Source organism: Dermacentor silvarum, chromosome 2 (genome assembly GCF_013339745.2).
Source record: "Dermacentor silvarum isolate Dsil-2018 chromosome 2, BIME_Dsil_1.4, whole genome shotgun sequence".
NCBI lineage: Eukaryota > Metazoa > Arthropoda > Arachnida > Ixodida > Ixodidae > Dermacentor > Dermacentor silvarum.
In genome coordinates, this window is record NC_051155.1 from 190,142,842 (window position 1) to 190,155,614 (window position 12,773).

Genomic DNA, 12,773 nt, shown 5'->3' on the forward strand with positions numbered 1-12,773 from the left:
TCAAACACTGAAATTTTACTCCGTCAATCCGATTATGGTCACCTATCAGTTCCTTAAGCATTCCGCACACCGTAGTAGTAAAGGTTTGATGGTGCCGAAATTCTCTTAGTGTTGCTTCGTAAAGCGCTTTCTCGCCGAATTCGCGGGTCTGGAAATGCGCAGTCTGCAAGTCCCTCTCATTCTAATTCGCGCTCGCGTATGTAGTCCGCGATGGAAATAGGGAAGCATTGGGTGAAAATGAACTTGTTCGCGCAAACTGCCGCCCTTGCGTGAGCGGCTGCAGCCTTTTCCGACGCCGGTATAATCTCCCATAAGACAGCGCGTGATGCGATGAACCTTTTGAAAATTCGATAACGAGCTCGCGTAATGCAGGGGAGTGCGCTCGCGGGCCCGCCGCGTTTACCTCCGCTCGGCTTCCAGCGAGGATCGTTTTCGCCTAAATGAGTTCGGATCCCATCAAGGCTCGCCATCCCCCTTCCCTCGCAGACACCCTCTTACAGATCGACGCGCTGTGCAGTGGATGCTCGGTTCCGCGCGAGGCATTAGCGTCACCTTCGCCTGGCATCTGGGCTAATTGCTGCCGCGCTGCGCTAGGCGGCGCTGGGGATCTCTGGTCGGGCTCCCGTGGTTGGGTTTGTCTAGCCGTGGAAGCCGGTTGCCCCCTCTCGAAAAAACGGCGGGGGGGAATGTAGGCAGTATTAGTGACGCCCGCCACGAATTCCGACCTGCCTGCCTGCCATCGAACGAAAACTGAAATGAAGCAGCGTACCGTCCGACCCAGTGCGTACTCATGACGCTGCCGGTCGCTCAGTGTGATTGCATCGGGCTTCCCAGAACGGAGCTTTTCGGAAGTAGTTTGCGCCTGAGCATTGTGGCGCGACATCGAGCTTCGTATCTTCTGTGCGTGTCAGTTGTGCGCTAGCTGTGCTATTTTAAGCTTTCATATACCGCAATATAACTGGCCGCCTTGTGAGTTCTTACTGGCTTACAGGGCTGGCTGCTGCGGCCTCTCTGGGTAGGCTCGAAACGTCGACACCCAAACTATATGGCAACTCGGGCTGGACTGCGTCCTAGCCCGGCCGCGCGCCCCTATATTGCAGCTGGACAACTGCCTGGATCTTGCTTGTCATCTGTTCTAAAAGACGTTCGTTCTATTATTAATAGCGAACCAAGCGGCTTCGTGTAGTCAGCTATTTCTGAACTTTTTATTAGCGGTGAATATTTCAGCGTCCTTTTTTTTTTTCTTCCCTCCTTCGCACTGCAGTACTGCAGAGCACGCGAATTTCGCTGGGACATCTGCGCCCGGGCCTGCCCGACAACTTTCGTAATTTAAATTCCTGCGCACCCCTAGTTCTATATATCTGTCGGCGACGTGGGTGGCGAGATGCGCTGCAGACTCCATCACCCGTTTCATTCACGCTGCGCCCAGAGAGAAAGAGAGAGAGAACCCGAGTCTGCCTCGTCAGTGCCGGAGTCGAGACGGAGGGTGCTTTCCAGGGAATGTAAAGTTGGCGCGCACACCGCTCGCATCACGGGGTCTCGTCGTCACGAGAGTGAACCGATGGTTCGTGTGGGCCTCGCGAAACCGAGCCCCGGCTTTTGGAGGCCTGCGCCGCCCCAGATTACGGGTTTTAAACGCGCTCCGTTTCCTTTGCGCGCCTCCTCATCCTGCCCTCCGCTGCGCGCCCTCCTTTTTTCCTGGAATTGCCCCCCCCCCCCCCCCCCGGCTGTGCGCCCGCGGTCCGGGCTCGGGCCCGACGCCGCTTATAGTGCGCGCTCGTCGACTGTGTATAACGGACTGCGCGCGATCTGCGTGCGAATGGTTGCCACCCGGCGGTGAGCGCCGAATGGCAGCCCTATAGCTTGCTGAGCGAACCTCACACCGCCAATCGTATACCTTGCATGCCCGCATATCGTTTTCCATTTGTCTTCGGGAGACTTTCTTTCTTCAGCACATTCCATACCCACTTCTATTGGTATTTTAGCTGTCTGTTGCACTTTTGCAGGTATCTCCTACTTTCGTATATGGTCACTTCAGATTAGGAGCTGAAAGAAACGTCATCTGTTTTGTACGTAATTTCTGTGCGAAATATATCGCGGGTAACTGAATGCCACCGATTGTGAGGCATGGGCTACCGACTATTAAAACTCTTAACGGGTCGCGTTTATCGTGACCGCTGTACAAGAAATCGTGCTTTCCAGTGTCGACTACCATAATATAGTCCCCCGTAAATGTGGTCTCGACTCTCGCGATTGGTCAGAAGTCGACCACGAACGCGCTCTTGCTGCCTGCGCAATTTGTGACTTGGTCAAATTTTATGGCCCGCTCCTTGCGAAGGTGTTCAGAGCTTGTATGCGAAATTGGCATTAGTCGTCTCTGTTGGGCCGCCGGCCTTATACCGGCACCGGCAATTCTAGCCATCGTACGATATCTGCTCTCTTTTCTCTCATTCGCTTTTCGAATACAGTTGCGCTCTCGTGCGGCTGGCGTCTCTCGCGGGTCGCAGCCGTGTCCAGCGATTCTTGGAATTCTGCCTGAGAAGAAGAGAGTATATACAGGGGAAGAGAATATACAGGGCACACGCCTCGGTTGCGAAGAAGCCGCGCACAAAAAGCATTTCGCGTACTGTCCGCTGTGTGACAGAGGCGCGGCACTGCGTATTGCGGACTTGCACTCCGTGCAGGAACAACTCTGGGATGTGGGGGAGGGCAGTGGCGATGGCGAGGAGGCGTTGCTGCGGCTCCTCCGCGTTCCGTTATCGATTGTGGGGCTCTCCTCGCTCTGCGAAGCCCCAGGGAGGATGGGGAGCGTGTTCACCATTGCAGGAAGAGGATGCGAGGGGAACAGAGCGGATGCGCTCATAGTGCGAAAAGGACAGCGGGCTCTGCTTTGGCGCATGCGCGCCTGCTCTTCGTGGGGCTTCCCCGCGAACTTTGTCGGTATTTACTTTTTTTTCGTCTCCTGCGAGTGATGGTAAGGGGGCCCGGCGAAAAGTGTCGAGCACTTCTTGCGTAGGGCTGCGTGGTGCTCTCTAGTTTGTCGTCATCGTGGCTGCTTAAACTTGTGGAGTTTACGTTCGGCTTTTTGTTTTCGGCTTTTTTTTTCTTTCTTTCTCTCGTCCCATTCTCTCCTATCTCTACGCTTTGGCGGCTCCTTTGTGCCTGGCTGGGTGCGGAAAAACGCGGGACAGAAGCTTTGCGCTTAACAAAGTTAAAAAAAAAAAACTCGGTTTTCGCGGCCCTGTTTTCCCTACCCCTGCGTTCTATCATCGCCGGCGCACCGGCTTGGCCGCCTTGATAAGAGAGCAAATTGCGTGGAAACTTGTGTGCGCTCCTGAAGGCGATGATATGCTTGCGCGGTGCAGGCGTGACTGAAAGTTTAGCGCATTTTCCGTGGACGATTCGCGTGGTGCGGTTTCCCTCGCGTTGTGGCCTCGTGGTGTGAACGTGGGTGGCACTGGCCGGTTTGTTAGCCACGTGACTAGCGCCCGTCATGCTCTGCTGTTGTGTGTTAGTATGTCCGAAGCTGCGACGACCGTAACGTCATTATGTGAAACACCATATTTGCTTACTATACATATAGGGCGTGGGTAGCAGTTAGTTTAGGTGTGGTAATACGCCGAATCTAGAAGGGCGGAGCTTAAGGCGCACGAACAAGTCGTGTTGCCAGGAGGTGTCGGTGGTTTCTTTCGTTCAAGCTTGATGTCCAGCAGTCTCATTCCTCGTATCGGATTTCTCTGCAGCGGTTGTTGGCTAGCAAGACGCCGGGCTAACAGTTCTGTGGACAGCTATAACGTGGCATCTTGCGGCTTCTGGTCTCTATGGAGTGGGGGCGAGACGCACCATTTCACGCTTTGCTACCGTTCTAAGCGGAAGGCGGGCATGCCTCGTCTACCGCTGTAGAAGCAGTCGTGTCCGCGCCTCCCTCTTGCAGTGGCAGGCAGGCGTACAAGCCGCAGCGAACGCGCGTGGTACCCGTATGTGCGCCGCTGCCCGTCGTGCACCGCGCTCGCGCGACCTCGCGCCTTCCGCCGACCCCCCTTGGAAAAAAAGGGAGTCCTTCCGCCGCACAACGCGGCCCACGGGAGCCGGCGCGTTGCGTGCCCCCTTGACCGCCCAATTTGTCGGCTCCTCTTTGGATCGGTCCCGGGGCGATCGTTGACCATTACCCGTCGACGCACTGCCGGCGCGCCAGACTCTGTGATTAGCTCCGGCGGCCGCCGCTCCTCTTCTCTGCCTCGCACGCTCTCCCCGAACGTTCGTCTCCCTGCTGCTGCTGTGCAGTCCGGCAATACGCGCGCCCCTGCGTGTGCAGGCCGCTGTTGCTTGGCAAGGCCTTGCCGGCCGTCTCTCTGAGGAACGCGGATGTAGCAGCGCGAAAGCGGGCTCGACCACTCTTGTTTTGCTTTGCTCGCCGCCGCGCGTGCAAAGAGCCGTCGAGCCAGAACCTGGCCTGGAAGCGAGGCTGTTGCGGAGGCCGCTCGCAAGGACCCCCTTCCCTTCATTGCTCCTCGACCGCCTTCTCAGCTGCCGTGCTTTTGCTGAAATGCAGCCAGGGGAGAAGGGCGAGGGAGCGTTGTGGTATGCGCCGGTGGTGCTGTTGCTGCTTTTCAGTGCCTCCGTGTCGTGGTGCGTACGTTGCACGCTTCGTGTTTCCCCCTTCGTATTTTATTTTTTTTCTCGAAGGTTCCCCAAGGGTCCCATAACCGCGGGGCTCTTTATGACTTCTTTTTTTTACTCGCTTTCCTGGTGCTTCGGCGGATCTTTCCAGGAATCGGGTCCCAGCACTGACCCGGAGAAGGCTCTGCTCGCCCCAGTGGTTGTGGCCGGTGTGCGGCTGTGCTCTCTTGTGTGCACTCTGCCGTCCGCAGTCCCCGCTCTAACTTGACATGCCTTCCTCGCTCTCCTCCTGGGGACTGGAGCTTCTTTTTCGTGGGGGTTTGCATTCCACCCGTGTTTACGCACGTGAGCAAGCAAGTAAGCAAGCGTTCTAGAAACCGCAGTAGCCGTCTTCGTGTTCTCGCGCTTCCGCCCTCCCGCGCTTGCTGTTCCCGGGTAGGGACATCGCTGGCATCTTCTCGACTTAATCACTGTGCCCCATTGAATGGTTGTTTTCGGCTGCCCTCTTTTCCTACTGGGGAAGCTCGCTTGACGTTCTTTTCTGAACATTCTTCAAGTTTTCATCCCTTGTGGGGCACCTCTACACATCGTATTGTACTGATTATCAGGCTTTACCGCCGTTCTTTCCGGCGTATTGTCGTAAACGTCGCTCAACTACCTCGTGTTTATTTACAGGAGTTTATTAGCGTCTGGTTATAGCTGCCACGTCAATAGCAGGTTCGCAAACTACGATTTATTGTGTCAGCATTTCAGTGTTTCGATTTATCTTCGTACGCAGCAGGCAGTACACCACAGATGCAGCGTCAGCGTTTAGTCGGGGTCATGCCTCTTACGGTTGAGATGCAAGTCGTAGCTACGTCTTCTGGTCAGATGGAATTAGACCGAACGTCAAAGACAAAAAATGAAGATAATCTCCGTAGCGAGTGGTCTGTCAGTAGTGTAAGAAACGGCACTGAAGTTAACCTATGCTCACCACGGCCGGAAATGCGCCTTCTGTTTTATCGTGCCGGCCGTCTAGTAGAAGACAGCTGGCGCGGCGCAGTCCCGGCCGCGTGTACACGTGGCGAAGCGGGCGCCCCCGAGAGAGAGAGAGATACGGCTGTCGTCTTGCGAGTCCCCCTGATGCTCGGCGGCTGACTCACCGCCCAAGAATGGGCCGCCGGCATAGCGGTGGCGAGGGAACCGCGAGGGCCACTCCCTCTCCGTCGTAGTGCCAGTGGCCGCGGCGACACTTATACCGAGCCCACTGTCCTTGAACCGTCGAGGCCCGCGAAATTAGAAGCTGTTCGTTCTGTTCACTCTACAGTGCCGGTTTAGTATCCCTAGCCTTACAGGCAGCCGTTGCTGCTCGCAGACATTTACTGTGCGCCACTTCATTTCGTATTGAGCTGCCCAGTCGTTACAAAGCATCCTGTATTGATTGCTGGTGGATGCGCAGCGTTAGAGTGCATGCAATGCAAGGACGTGCCTTGGCGGTCAATGCAATCAAGACACGGTCCTATTGCACCGTAGCCTTTCAAGGAAGTTTCATTCGTGCGCCTCTCCGGAGCACAGGTTCTTGCGCGCATGTGTTGCCGAATAGTCCATCCTGAGTTCATATACGAGCCGGGGCTGTGCGTTCCTGCGCATAGCTCCGTGAGCGAGACGAGGCGAGACGCTCCGTGAAAGTGCGGCCGCCGAGAAAGGGACGCGGAAACGTACGCACGCCGCAGAGGCGCCGGCCGTACGCGCCTCTCTGGGGTCAGCCGAGTGCAGCCGCACCCGCACCACTCAAGGCCCCGCCGTCTCGTCGGTCAAGGTTAGTTTCCAGCTGGTTAACGACACTTGGCTTGGCGCGGTGTAATAGTCGAGGCAGTCCGATCAGCAGCGTGGCGGCCGACGGAAGCCGTCCGTGCGTCTGCCCGCTCACTACTACTACTATACTCTTCTTCGGAGAGGAAAAAAAAAAACGGCCGCACGCCCCTCGTTTATCCATTCCGAGGGGGAGTCGGGGCCAAGTGGCGTCGCGTTGGGCCGCGGCTATTAATTTGCGCGCTTTCACGGAGCAGCCGTGCACTCTTCCGAGGCGCGAGCCGATTTGCGCCCTGACTATGGGCGGGCTCCTCGACGTCGTGACCTGCCGTGCCTCGCTTGGATGCCGGTGGGTATTTGCTTGGAAGGTGGATGCGTCGCCTAGTCTGCATGGCCTTTCAGTACCGTCCTTGATTCTTTCCCATATACGTGTGACAATTCAGTAGACCGCTTACGTGGATCTTGATAGTGATTTCAGTGTCACTTAGAAGTGATGGTATTTGCCTGCCCCAACATTTAACGGTTACGATGGATCGGAGTTGATCTGTCGCGGTGAAACTGAATTTTTATTGTAATTAGTTGTGCTCTCTAGCAACCGACTCCCCCAAGCTCGTTACAGCGGCGTTTTAACATACAGGTATATGTCAGTCGGTGCGTGAATAATACAGGGTGTTTTTTGTTTTCGTTCGCCCTCTCTCGGCCGCGACGTTATGGCATTAGTACGTGTATGCTTTCAACATTCACGAAATGCACAGTACAGGCTGTTTCCTTCTAGTAGTAGGCCTCAGCGGGCGAAGTGCTCTCCGGCATCGACATGTTGCTTACCCGAAGATGGGCACCCGAAAGACGGGGCCTGCCGCTCTTTCGGCATCCTATAGCGAGAAGGGGGGGGGGGGGGGGGGGGGGGGTCGGGATGCCGCCTCACGGTGACGTCTGTCACGAGAAGCGATAAACGCTGTCCCTTGTCCGTCAGTTGGAACTCCGTCGCTCTCGGGGAGGGGGCGACGTCTTTACCCGTCGCGCTTCCCTGCGGTTTCGGATTGCAGGCATGCGCTGTAATAGCGACGACCACCGTCGAGACTCACTGTAGCATGGTGACTTTCCCCTTCCCTCCCGTGGGAGCACCACCACCTAGCTTTTAGGTGGTGTTGGTGGGATCCATCTTCTCTCAGAAAGAAGGAAAGGGGGCGCCAGGGTCGGCCTGACCTGTTCATCATTTGCTTCTTTTCTAACCTTGTCACTAACTAGGCTCACACGAAGCGTTCTGGATCGCCGCAGTTCTGCGATTTCTCGCCATACGCGTATAGCTGTTCCGCCCGAGTTTTCTTTCAGTGCACGAATAGATTGCAAAATAGTGCAACGCCTGTCGTTTTGGTACGGCGTTCGTGTCAGCCAGGCTACCTGAACTAAATTGTTCTCTCCGGCGAAAATCTATAGAATTGCAGTATTTGCGTGTGGCTCATACGTAAACATACCCAAACCATTTTTACCCGCATCTGCTACATCTTTGCGAGTTACGAGTTCTTATGCGCCGTTTAACCAGCTTAGCGCACTTTGGCAACCTGTACAGCTTGGCTAGCTGCAGTGCGCGGCCCTTTGACAGTGGAAGATTACCGCGCCTTCTTTGTTGCTTTCCGTCATTGGCAGTGCTTTCCCGTCGAACCGGCTTTTTCGCAGAACGATCACCGAAGCTGGCTTCTTCGGCGTACTGCAGGCGAGGAGGCATAGTTCTCTCTCTCGCTCTCTCTCTCTCCTTTTCGTCTGCCCCCGTCACGAGCAGCGCTTGTGTTGGTTGTTTATATTGCGCATGCCTGACCGGAGAAGAACGAGTCCAGCTGGGTGGCGCTTCTCGGAACGCATTCCATGGGAGATTTCACTTAGGGGAGAAGGAGAGTTCACGCCACAGGCGTTGTTGGGGAAGGAGACGCCCTCTTTCTCAAGAGGAGGGGGGCGAGCGAAGGGCATTCGCTGCCTTTGGTGGCCTTCTCCGTGGAGAAAAGTGTGTGCCGCCGAGAATTGCGTTGTAATGGCTGGGAGCAAGCAAACGTGAAAACAACCCGTCCAAGCCGGGTAGGGCAAAAAAAAAAAAAAAAAGCGCGCGGAGCGGTTCGAGACTTCTTCGATGCGCAGTGGTATTCGTGAAGGACGTCGGAAAACCTTCCCGTACCTCGCCCCTTCCCCGCGTCTCTCGCCCTCTCTGCGTTCCTTTCAGAGGTGGCAGGCATTCCCCGCGAGCGGCTAGCAACGCAGCCAGCTGCGGGCTGAGTGGAGAAGCACCGCTTCGCTTGTCGTGGTTTGGGGTGCCCTTGTTGTCCTCGAAAAAAAAAAAAAAAAAAAAAATACTGCGTCCAACAAGTGAACGAAAGGATTACTTCGTCCGTCGACATGTACAGGACATTCCTTCGCTTTCATTGAACGAATGGGCTTTCGCGGTGGGACAGGTGGACTCGTGGAGGAAGCTCGTTGACTTGGTTGTTCACCGTTCCTCGGGTGGCGTTAGGTTTGCCGTTGGTGTTTAGGCTATTTGCGGTAGCCCTGTGGGTCAGATGAATTTTGGAGGGTGTGCTTTTTCAGGTGCGGTACACGTTGCGGTAGCGTCGAGGTTCTCGCGTTCTGTGCGTGAGGTCCTGGGTTCAATTTCTAAGCACGGCAGCAGCGTTATTCTGACGGCTGCATAATGCGAAATATGTTTCAGATGAATGTTAAGAATTGATTTCGTTAATAATCCCCCCACCCCCACTTCTTCCTATTGCGCAACTTCCCATAGTCCTCCCTCATCTAAGGTCTCTCGCATTTGTGGGGAGCGGTAGTCTATAGTTTTCGAGTGTTCAAACGTGCGCTGCGTTGTTCCCCTTGCTTCCACTGGAGGGTTTGAGTTTGTGAAGATGGATCCTATATCCTGCAGCAAAAATCGTGGCCGTTCAGCAGTTCTCAGCTGTAGTGCAGCCGAGGATGTCTGCTGTTCGAAACCGGAGTGGAGTGGTCGCGGCCGCGACGCTCGTAAACACGGCGGCGGGGCGCTGCTTGGCCACTCGGTCACGTCTCTCCATCTTCAGGCGCGCAGTCTCTCTTCGTCTAGGGAGGTCCGCGTCTTCTCGCAGACTACCTCCCTCCACGTCGCTGTGCCTGGCACTCGGGTGTCCTTCGCTCTGAGAAGCGCGTACGCGCTGATCAGTAAGCCAGGTGCATATCCAGTGGCGCCGCTTTTCTCATTGCGCGGGAGAGCTGGGCCGCCTTGCGTCCTCAACGTCATTTACACTCGCGCGTTTTCCTTATCGGGATTGGGTGTCGGTCGGTTGGGAGCCGCGAAGAAGGTCGCGCTGTCTGTTGGATGGAGAGGCAGCTGCTTCACCGCCTCTCACGCGCGGCGGACGGGTCGCTCTTGTCGTAGTGTTACGCTGAATCTCTCCTACCAGCGCTGTGGGGATAAACTTGTGGTAGGCGTATAGTTTCTCACTGAACGTTGCTTAGTTAGTGCCAGGTATTTTCGAAAGAAGCCTTTTTGTTGTTGTTGTTTCTGCGTTCCTCTTATTGAAGCTGGCGCGCAGTATTTGCTGACATACGTCCGCACATGCAGCTCAATGAAATAGCTGTTCCCAGCGCGAAGCGTATAGCTAGCTCCCTTCGCGCACAGATACAGCGACGGCCGTCGGGCCGCGTTGGCACCATCGGCGGCAACAGTTCGACGGCCCTGCGAATTCCTCGGGCGAGAGACGTGTCCCAGCAGCAGCGGCGGTGGAAGGAGCCGCCGCATCAGTGTGTGGCAGCAGCAAGCAGCTCGTAGAGCCGGCGGCGGCCTTTTTACTGACGGCTGAAGGGGGGGATCCTTCTCCTTCGGCACCGGGGGGGGGGGGGGGGGGTTGCACGCAGGAAGGGGGGCCCCCAGAGGGGCCGCCACCGCCCGACCCCTGTGACGGCGAAGAACGGGAGGGAAGACAAACAAAAAACGTATGGGGCGGAGGAGGAGGAGGGCCGCATTCCATCGTGCCCAGGAACAGGAACTCAATGGGAAGCGTGCGGTCCCACGACCTTCGCTGCTGGGAGGGTCTTTCTCGCCGTTTCTCCGTGATGGCTGGCTCGTCGCTCGCCGCCGCCGCCAGGGTCTGGTCGAAAATTTTTCGGAGGGGCCCCCCGCCACAGACTGGCCGTTGCTTGCTGGTTTTTCCACTGTGGGCTCGTACGGACCTCTCGTTTCAGAAGGCTCGTTGTTTATTGTTGCCAGTTTCGGAGCTTGCGCCTCGATTTCACATTTATTTGGCTCTGTTAAACCATTATATGCATCGTACAAAACCAGGGACTTCATTCTGTCGGCCAGATTTAGGAGCCATGTTCCCGTCTGAGGAGTCGATGAGCCTCTTCTTAAGGCATGCATCTGCGAATGTGCTTACACTAATTGCTTTAAGAAATTTCTCTTGCCGAATGTGCAATTTCTGACAACTATCTTTGCGCTCCCACTTACCCATTTGATTCGCTGATCACGCCCCTGGACTTATCGCATTACGATTAGAGCGGGATAAGCTATGTTACGACGCTGAATCGCTGTTGTGGCCGGAACTCTGGCTTATTTTCTTGCTCGACATCGCTGTAAGCGGAGCGACATGAACGACTCCGATTCAGTTTTCAGAATCGCCAGTTGCGTATCCTAAAGAGCCATAACGCGGCACACAGTGCAATGAAGGAACCGTTGAAGCCGCACTTTCCCCGGTCTATGCCCACCGTCGCCACAGCCGCGAGGGATGAGCGCTCGTAGGTGTCAGGCTAGCGAAAGTAGAGCGTTGCTTAGCGTGGAGGGTAAGAGGACAGGCTATCGCACTGCGCCCTTGGAAACGGTTGTACCAGCGATCGATGCTGTTGCGCCAGGCATGCATCAGCTGGGCTTCGCGCCTCTCTTTGGAAGGGCGCGCCCTCCCCTATGGCGACCACGCGCGGCGGCGACGTGTGTACACGCACGGTTCACCCGGCTCCTAATTAAATTTCGCGAGGAGCTGCTTCTCGAGAACAGCTTTTGTCTACCTCGAGTGGTGTTATCGGACGCAGTTGGTCTCGCGTGCGCCTCATCTCGGTTCACCCGATGCTCGGTCGCCCGTGAAGCTTGCGCACCGAGCTTTTTCAATGGATGTGCTATTCCCCAACGTTCCATTTCCTCGTGGCCCGTTGTGCGAAAATGACTGTGCACGCAGAGGTCCGCAGTTGAATCCTGCAGCGAATGTGGTAGTTCGCAGCTCTGCTGATGTACATGCTAAGAGACCGAATAAGGATGAACGGGCTCACCTATCCTTGCGTTGTCCGTTTTATTCAGTTTGAGTAGCCAGAGTTTTCAAACGCTTTTGCTTGTGTGTGCGATGTCACATCGCTGTGCTGGCTCTCGGCAGTGCGTATGCGCATTGTCTTCGTTGGAGTATTTCATGTGTTCGGCTGGCTGTAGAAACGCTCATCTTTCTCTGTGTGTGAATTCACGACCCTATTGCAGTAGTGTGAAACGTAAAATGTTTCGACCCCCGTGCAGATAAGTGAAATCTCAAGTAATTCATCGCTGCGTGCGTACCATGGACTGTGCATCAGCTTCGAGGTCCCGACTTACAGTGCGCCTCCTCTGGACGCCGCTCCGTGCGTACGCGTAGTCACTTGCAGACTTCTACGGGACATAAACGACGGCCCTCGCGGGAAAGTGTACGCGCCTGGCCCTCCTCTGCTTCCCTCGCTCTGCCGTTCTAGATGCGGAGAGGGGACGTTGCGAGGGAGAGCGTTCGGTGTGCATAAAAACGACGGCAAACATAAAAGGCGTCCTCTTTCTCCGTTGTGGAGAGAGCAGGCGCTGAGGGAAAAGTACAACTCGAGCCTCGTTCTTTTTCTCTCTCTCTCCTCCTTTGGACTTTGTTCTTTTTCACGCGCCGCCGGCACCCCTCCGCTGCGCACTGCTTTCTCGCATCCTTGTTCCTTCTTTCGTTCTCCGATTCTCGGCCGTTCCTCTCCCCCATGCGTCCCTTCAACGAATCTCCTCTCTCCTGCCTTCTCCGTGGCTGTTGGTGTGCCGCCGAGTGCGTGCGTTCTTCGCGGCGCGCTAGCTCTGCGCGGCTTCTCCGCGAGAGTATACATAAGTTGTAGGGGCCGCGTTCCAGGAATTTTCTCGCCTCCTCAATGAACTTTTCCCCTCTCTCTCTCTGCGCCCGTCACGTGAGGGGTGGGGAATGGCGGAGAGGGGCCAGTCACGTGGCTCCTTCGTTCGCTCCCTCCGCGGCGTTCATCACCGTCTTCGTTCCTTCTTCCCACATTCGTCGCCGCGGCTCCTCCTCTTTCTCGCTGCCGCATCTCGGCGGTGTTCTCCTCCGTGGGAACGTGGCTCCGCACTCGTCGTCGCCGTT

At 56.0% G+C, this 12,773-nt stretch overlaps 1 protein-coding gene and 1 long non-coding RNA gene across 2 annotated transcripts in view; one reads left to right on the plus strand and one right to left on the minus strand.

Annotated features, from left to right (window-relative positions):
- Positions 1-5,024, minus strand: part of LOC125943254 (uncharacterized) — a 52,053-nt gene extending 47,029 nt beyond the window's left edge. Inside the window, exon 1 of the long non-coding RNA XR_007465697.1 lies at positions 752-5,024. This is a non-coding gene — a long non-coding RNA (uncharacterized LOC125943254). The remainder of the gene's footprint in view (positions 1-751) is intronic.
- Positions 1-12,773, plus strand: part of LOC119442335 (apoptosis regulator Bcl-2) — an 88,801-nt gene that overhangs the window by 50,577 nt on the left and 25,451 nt on the right. The gene's annotated exons all lie outside the window — the stretch shown is intronic.